The 7,500-nt window shown below is 64.3% G+C and overlaps 1 non-coding gene across 1 annotated transcript; it reads right to left on the bottom strand.

Moving 5' to 3' along the window:
* Nucleotides 1-2,754: 2,754 nt before the first annotated feature.
* Nucleotides 2,755-2,873, bottom strand: LOC142006338 (5S ribosomal RNA). The gene has a single exon (XR_012643441.1). It is a non-coding gene; the product is annotated as a 5S ribosomal RNA (ribosomal RNA).
* Nucleotides 2,874-7,500: the final 4,627 nt, after the last annotated feature.

Below are 7,500 nucleotides of genomic sequence, written 5' to 3'. Positions count from 1 at the left end.
CTTTCCTCTCCCCCCCGGGAACCGGGTTGACCTGGTGTCCGTTCCCAAAAGCGGGGTCCGGGTGGCCGGCCCTCTTCGCTGGGACGGCGTGCCGGGTGACCCTCGCGGGAGGGTCCGGCGGGCAGGGTGACCCTCGCGGGAGGGTCCGGCCGCCGGTGGAGGCGGGCAGGGTGACCCTCGCGGGAGGGTCCGGCCGCCTCCTTTCCTCTCCCCCCCGGGAACCGGGTTGACCTGGTGTCCGTTCCCAAAAGCGGGGTCCGGGTGGCCGGCCCTCTTCGCTGGGACGGCGTGCCGGGTGACCCTCGCGGGAGGGTCCGGCGGGCAGGGTGACCCTCGCGGGAGGGTCCGGCCGCCGGTGGAGGCGGGCAGGGTGACCCTCGCGGGAGGGTCCGGCCGCCGGTGGAGGCGGGCAGGGTGACCCTCGCGGGAGGGTCCGGCCGCCTCCTTTCCTCTCCCCCCCGGGAACCGGGTTGACCTGTTGACCTGGTGGCCGATTCCCTCCCCGGGCACCAGGTCAACCGCCGCTGCTTTCAGCGGGGGTTGACCTGGTGGCCGATTCCCTCCCCGGGCACCAGGTCAACCTCCGCTGCTTTCAGCGGGGGTTGACCTGGTGGCCGATTCGCTCCCCGGGCACCAGGTCAACCTCCGCTGCTTTCAGCGGGGGTTGACCTGGTGGCCGATTCCCTCCCCGGGCACCAGGTCAACCTCCGCTTCTTTCAGCGGGGGTTGACCTGGTGGCCGATTCGCTCCCCGGGCACCAGGTCAACCTCCGCTGCTTTCAGCGGGGGTTGACCTGGTGGCCGATTCCCTCCCCGGGCACCAGGTCAACCTCCGCTGCTTTCAGCGGGGGTTGACCTGGTGGCCGATTCCCTCCCCGGGCACCAGGTCAACCTCCGCTGCTTTCAGCGGGGGTTGACCTGGTGGCCGATTCGCTCGCCGGGCACCAGGTCAACCTCCGCTGCTTTCAGCGGGGGTTGACCTGGTGGCCGATTCCCTCCCCGGGCACCAGGTCAACCTCCGCTTCTTTCAGCGGGGGTTGACCTGGTGGCCGATTCGCTCCCCGGGCACCAGGTCAACCTCCGCTGCTTTCAGCGGGGGTTGACCTGGTGGCCGATTCGCTCCCCGGGCACCAGGTCAACCTCCGCTGCTTTCAGCGGGGGTTGACCTGGTGGCCCATTCGCTCCCCGGGCACCAGGTCAACCTCCGGTGCTTTCAGCGGGGGTTGACCTGGTGGCCGATTCGCTCCCCGGGCACCAGGTCAACCTCCGGTGCTTTCAGCGGGGGTTGACCTGGTGGCCGATTCCCTCCCCGGGCACCAGGTCAACCTCCGGTGCTTTCAGCGGGGGTTGACCTGGTGGCCGATTCCCTCCCCGGGCACCAGGTCAACCTCCGCTGCTTTCAGCGGGGGTTGACCTGGTGGCCGATTCGCTCCCCGGGCACCAGGTCAACCTCCGCTGCTTTCAGCGGGGGTTGACCTGGTGGCCCATTCGCTCCCCGGGCACCAGGTCAACCGCACCCTTTTTCGGCCGCCTTCGCCTCCAAATTTTTCCCCCGTTTCCTTGCCCACTCCTCGGTCACTTCATACGCCCTCCCCCTTACATCCACCGTACGCAACACCTCCACCGGGCTTAATAGTCCACAACCGAGACCCAGGGCCTTCCCCGCTCTCAACCACCTCCACCCACGGTCCCCCTCCACCGGGCTTAATAGTCCACAACCGAGACCCAGGGCCTTCCCCGCTCTCAACAACCTCCACCCACGGTCCCCCTCCACCGGGCTTAATAGTCCACAACCGAGACCCAGGGCCTTCCCCGCTCTCAACAACCTCCACCCACGGTCCCCCTCCACCGGGCTTAATAGTCCACAACCGAGACCCAGGGCCTTCCCCGCTCTCAACCACCTCCACCCACGGTCCCCCTCCACCGGGCTTAATAGTCCACAACCGAGACCCAGGGCCTTCCCCGCTCTCAACAACCTCCACCCACGGTCCCCCTCCACCGGGCTTAATAGTCCACAACCGAGACCCAGGGCCTTCCCCGCTCTCAACAACCTCCACCCACGGTCCCCCTCCACCGGGCTTAATAGTCCACAACCGAGACCCAGGGCCTTCCCCGCTCTCAACAACCTCCACCCACGGTCCCCCTCCACCGGGCTTAATAGTCCACAACCGAGACCCAGGGCCTTCCCCGCTCTCAACAACCTCCACCCACGGTCCCCCTCCACCGGGCTTAATAGTCCACAACCGAGACCCAGGGCCTTCCCCGCTCTCAACCACCTCCACCCACGGTCCCCCTCCACCGGGCTTAATAGTCCCCAACCGATACCCAGGGCCTTCCCCGCTCTCAACAACCTCCACCCACGGTCCCCCAAGACGCACGTTCCAAGCCTTAACCCTCAGACCATCCACCCCCCGGGGGGGACCCCACACCCACCTGACCCCAACTCACTCCCACCAAAAACACCACCACCGCCACCGCCTCAACGGCCTGCCCCACCCAGCACTCCCACACACACACCTGCCCCACCAACGCTCCACACACGCTTTCTTCCCTCTCCCCGACCCGACCCAAGCCATCGCACCGCACCGGGTGAGGGCCTAAGCTTCCTCGCCCGCCCCCCCGCCCCCGACACGCAGGCAGGCAGAGGGAAAGGCCTCAGCGCCCCCCAGGACCGTCGCGCCGCCTTGGCCTCACGGCTTCCCTGCTCCCGCACGGCAGACACACGCCCCGCTCTACCCCCGCTGGGGCCAAAAGCTGCCTACGGCACCTGGGATTCCCAGGCGGTCACCCATCCAGGTACTAGCCAGGCCCGGGACGGTTTACCTTCCGAGATCGGACGAGATCGGGGGCATTCGGTCCGGTATGGCCGTAGGCCCCCGCCTCCCCGGGCTTTAGCGTCAGCAGCCTGGCCTCAGTCAGCCGGGCCCAAACAATTAACCCGGAGGCCGGGCCGAGGGAAAACTTCCTCCGAGCCGGCCCAAGGGGAAGGGAGGACGAGGACGCCGGGCCCGGGAGGTGACAGGACGTGCACGTCAGACCCGGGAAGCTGTGTGCCCCGAGGTTAACCCCCGGGCCGGGGCGGGGAGAGAAAAATGTTCTAAGTCCGGTAGGGACAGCAGGTCAACCCCGGTCCGAGGCGGGGAGAGAAATTTTCCAAGTCCGGCAGGGACAGCAGGTCAACCCCGGCCGCCGTAGCAGAGGTTGACCTGGTGTCCGATTCGCTCCCCGGGCACCAGGTCAACCTCGGGCGCTTTAGCGGAGGTTGACCTGGTGTCCGATTCGCTCCCCGGGCACCAGGTCAACCTCGGGCGCTTTAGCAGAGGTTGACCTGGTGTCCGATTCGCTCCCCGGGCACCAGGTCAACCTCGGGCGCTTTCAGCGGAGGTTGACCTGGTGGCCGATCCCCTCCTCGGGCTCCAAGTCCGGCAGGGACAGCAGGTCAACCCCGGTTCCGGGCGGGGAGAGAAAAATTTTCTAAGTCCGGCAGGGACAACAGGTCAACCCCGGTTCCGGGCGGGGAGAGAAAAATTTTCTAAGTCCGGCAGGGACAGCAGGTCAACCCCGGCCGCTTCAGCGGAGGTTGACCTGGTGTCCGATTCGGTCCCCGGGCACCAGGTAAACCGTGGCCGCTTTCAGCGGAGGTTGACCTGGTGGCCGATCCCCTCCTCGGGCTCCAAGTCCGGCAGGGACAGCAGGTCAACCCCGGCCGCTTTAGCAGAGGTTGACCTGGTGTCCGATTCGCTCCCCGGGCACCAGGTCAACCGTGGCCGCTTTCAGCGGAGGTTGACCTGGTGGCCGATCCCCTCCTCGGGCTCCAAGTCCGGCAGGGACAGCAGGTCAACCCCGGCCGCTTTAGCAGAGGTTGACCTGGTGTCCGATTCGGTCCCCGGGCACCAGGTAAACCGTGGCCGCTTTCAGCGGAGGTTGACCTGGTGGCCGATCCCCTCCTCGGGCTCCAAGTCCGGCAGGGACAGCAGGTCAACCCCGGCCGCTTTAGCAGAGGTTGACCTGGTGTCCGATTCGGTCCCCGGGCACCAGGTAAACCGTGGCCGCTTTCAGCGGAGGTTGACCTGGTGGCCGATCCCCTCCTCGGGCTCCAAGTCCGGCAGGGACAGCAGGTCAACCCCGGCCGCTTTAGCAGAGGTTGACCTGGTGTCCGATTCGCTCCCCGGGCACCAGGTAAACCGTGGCCGCTTTCAGCGGAGGTTGACCTGGTGGCCGATACCCTCCTCGGGCTCCAAGTCCGGCAGGGACAGCAGGTCAACCCCGGCCGCTTTAGCAGAGGTTGACCTGGTGTCCGATTCGCTCCCCGGGCACCAGGTAAACCGTGGCCGCTTTCAGCGGAGGTTGACCTGGTGGCCGATCCCCTCCTCGGGCTCCAAGTCCGGCAGGGACAGCAGGTCAACCCCGGCCGCTTTAGCAGAGGTTGACCTGGTGTCCGATTCGCTCCCCGGGCACCAGGTAAACCGTGGCCGCTTTCAGCGGAGGTTGACCTGGTGGCCGATCCCCTCCTCGGGCTCCAAGTCCGGCAGGGACAGCAGGTGAACCCCGGCCGCTTTAGCAGAGGTTGACCTGGTGTCCGATTCGCTCCCCGGGCACCAGGTAAACCGTGGCCGCTTTCAGCGGAGGTTGACCTGGTGGCCGATCCCCTCCTCGGGCTCCAAGTCCGGCAGGGACAGCAGGTGAACCCCGGCCGCTTTAGCAGAGGTTGACCTGGTGTCCGATTCGCTCCCCGGGCACCAGGTAAACCGTGGCCGCTTTCAGCGGAGGTTGACCTGGTGGCCGATCCCCTCCTCGGGCTCCAAGTCCGGCAGGGACAACAGGTCAACCCCGGTTCCGGGCGGGGAGAGAAAAATTTTCTAAGTCCGGCAGGGACAGCAGGTCAACCCCGGCCGCCGTAGCAGAGGTTGACCTGGTGTCCGATTCGCTCCCCGGGCACCAGGTCAACCTCGGGCGCTTTAGCAGAGGTTGACCTGGTGTCCGATTCGGTCCCCGGGCACCAGGTAAACCGTGGCCGCTTTCAGCGGAGGTTGACCTGGTGGCCGATCCCCTCCTGGGGCTCCAAGTCCGGCAGGGACAGCAGGTCAACCCCGGTCCCAGGCGGGGAGAGAAAAAATTTCCAAGTCCGGCAGGGACAACAGGTCAACCCCGGTTCCGGGCGGGGAGAGAAAAATTTTCAAAGTCCGGCAGGGACAGCAGGTCAACCCCGGCCGCTTCAGCGGAGGTTGACCTGGTGTCCGATTCGGTCCCCGGGCACCAGGTAAACCGTGGCCGCTTTCAGCGGAGGTTGACCTGGTGGCCGATCCCCTCCTCGGGCTCCAAGTCCGGCAGGGACAACAGGTCAACCCCGGTCCCAGGCTGGAGAGAAAAATTTTCTAAGTCCGGCAGGGACAACAGGTCAACCCCGGTCCCAGGCGGGAGAGAAAAATTTTCTAAGTCCGGCAGGGACAGCAGGTCAACCCCGGCCGCTTCAGCGGAGGTTGACCTGGTGTCCGATTCGGTCCCCGGGCACCAGGTAAACCGTGGCCGCTTTCAGCGGAGGTTGACCTGGTGGCCGATCCCCTCCTCGGGCTCCAAGTCCGGCAGGGACAACAGGTCAACCCCGGTCCCAGGCTGGAGAGAAAAATTTTCTAAGTCCGGCAGGGAGAACAGGTCAACCCCGGTCCCAGGCGGGAGAGAAAAAATTTCTAAGTCCGGCAGGGACAACAGGTCAACCCCGGTCCCAGGCGGGAGAGAAAAATTTTCTAAGTCCGGCAGGGACAACAGGTCAACCCCGGTCCCAGGCGGGAGAGAAAAATTTTCTAAGTCCGGCAGGGACAACAGGTCAACCCCGGTCCCAGGCGGGAGAGAAAAATTTTCTAAGTCCGGCAGGGACAACAGGTCAACCCCGGTCCCAGGCGGGAGAGAAAAATTTTCTAAGTCCGGCAGGGACAACAGGTCAACCCCGGTCCCAGGCTGGAGAGAAAAATTTTCTAAGTCCGGCAGGGACAGCAGGTCAACCCCGGCCGCTTTAGCAGAGGTTGACCTGGTGTCCGATTCGCTCCCCGGGCACCAGGTCAACCTCTGGCGCTTTAGCAGAGGTTGACCTGGTGTCAGATTCGCTCCCCGGGCACCAGGTCAACCTCGGTCGCTTTAGCAGAGGTTGACCTGGTGTCCGATTCGCTCCCCGGGCACCAGGTAAACCGTGGCCGCTTTCAGCGGAGGTTGACCTGGTGGCCGATTCCCTCCTCGGGCTCCAAGTCCGGCAGGGACAGCAGGTCAACCCCGGTCCCAGGCGGGGAGAGAAAAAATTTCTAAGTCCGGCAGGGACAACAGGTCAACCCCGGTCCCAGGCTGGAGAGAAAAAATTTCTAAGTCCGGCAGGGACAACAGGTCAACCCCGGTCCCAGGCGGCAGAGAAAAAATTTCTAAGTCCGGCAGGGACAACAGGTCAACCCCGGTCCCAGGCGGGAGAGAAAAATTTTCTAAGTCCGGCAGGGACAACAGGTCAACCCCGGTACCGGGCGGGAGAGAAAAATTTTCTAAGTCCGGCAGGGACAACAGGTCAACCCCGGTCCCAGGCGGGAGAGAAAAATTTTCTAAGTCCGGCAGGGACAACAGGTCAACCCCGGTTCCGAGCGGGAGAGAAAAATTTTCTAAGTCCGGCAGGGACAACAGGTCAACCCCGGTCCCGGGCGGGAGAGAAAAAATTTCTAAGTCCGGCAGGGACAACAGGTCAACCCCGGTCCCAGGCTGGAGAGAAAAAATTTCTAAGTCCGGCAGGGACAACAGGTCAACCCCGGTCCCAGGCGGCAGAGAAAAATTTTCTAAGTCCGGCAGGGACAACAGGTCAACCCCGGTCCCAGGCGGGAGAGAAAAATTTTCCAAGTCCGGCAGGGACAACAGGTCAACCCCGGTCCCAGGCGGCAGAGAAAAAATTTCTAAGTCCGGCAGGGACAACAGGTCAACCCCGGTCCCAGGCTGGAGAGAAAAAATTTCTAAGTCCGGCAGGGACAGCAGGTCAACCCCGGCCGCTTCAGCTGAGGTTGACCTGGTGTCCGATTCGCTCCCCGGGCACCAGGTAAACCGTGGCCGCTTTCAGCGGAGGTTGACCTGGTGGCCGATCCCCTCCTGGGGCTCCAAGTCCGGCAGGGACAACAGGTCAACCCCGGTCCCAGGCGGGAGAGAAAAATTTTCTAAGTCCGGCAGGGACAACAGGTCAACCCCGGTTCCGAGCGGGAGAGAAAAATTTTCTAAGTCCGGCAGGGACAACAGGTCAACCCCGGTACCGGGCGGGAGAGAAAAAATTTCTAAGTCCGGCAGGGACAACAGGTCAACCCCGGTCCCAGGCTGGAGAGAAAAAATTTCTAAGTCCGGCAGGGACAACAGGTCAACCCCGGTCCCAGGCTGGAGAGAAAAAATTTCTAAGTCCGGCAGGGACAACAGGTCAACCCCGGTCCCAGGCGGCAGAGAAAAAATTTCTAAGTCCGGCAGGGACAACAGGTCAACCCCGGTCCCAGGC

The sequence above is a fragment of the Carettochelys insculpta genome, unplaced genomic scaffold, assembly GCF_033958435.1.
Source record: "Carettochelys insculpta isolate YL-2023 unplaced genomic scaffold, ASM3395843v1 scaffold_0049, whole genome shotgun sequence".
Classification (NCBI taxonomy): domain Eukaryota; kingdom Metazoa; phylum Chordata; order Testudines; family Carettochelyidae; genus Carettochelys; species Carettochelys insculpta.
This window is presented reverse-complemented; position numbering and strand designations above follow the sequence as displayed.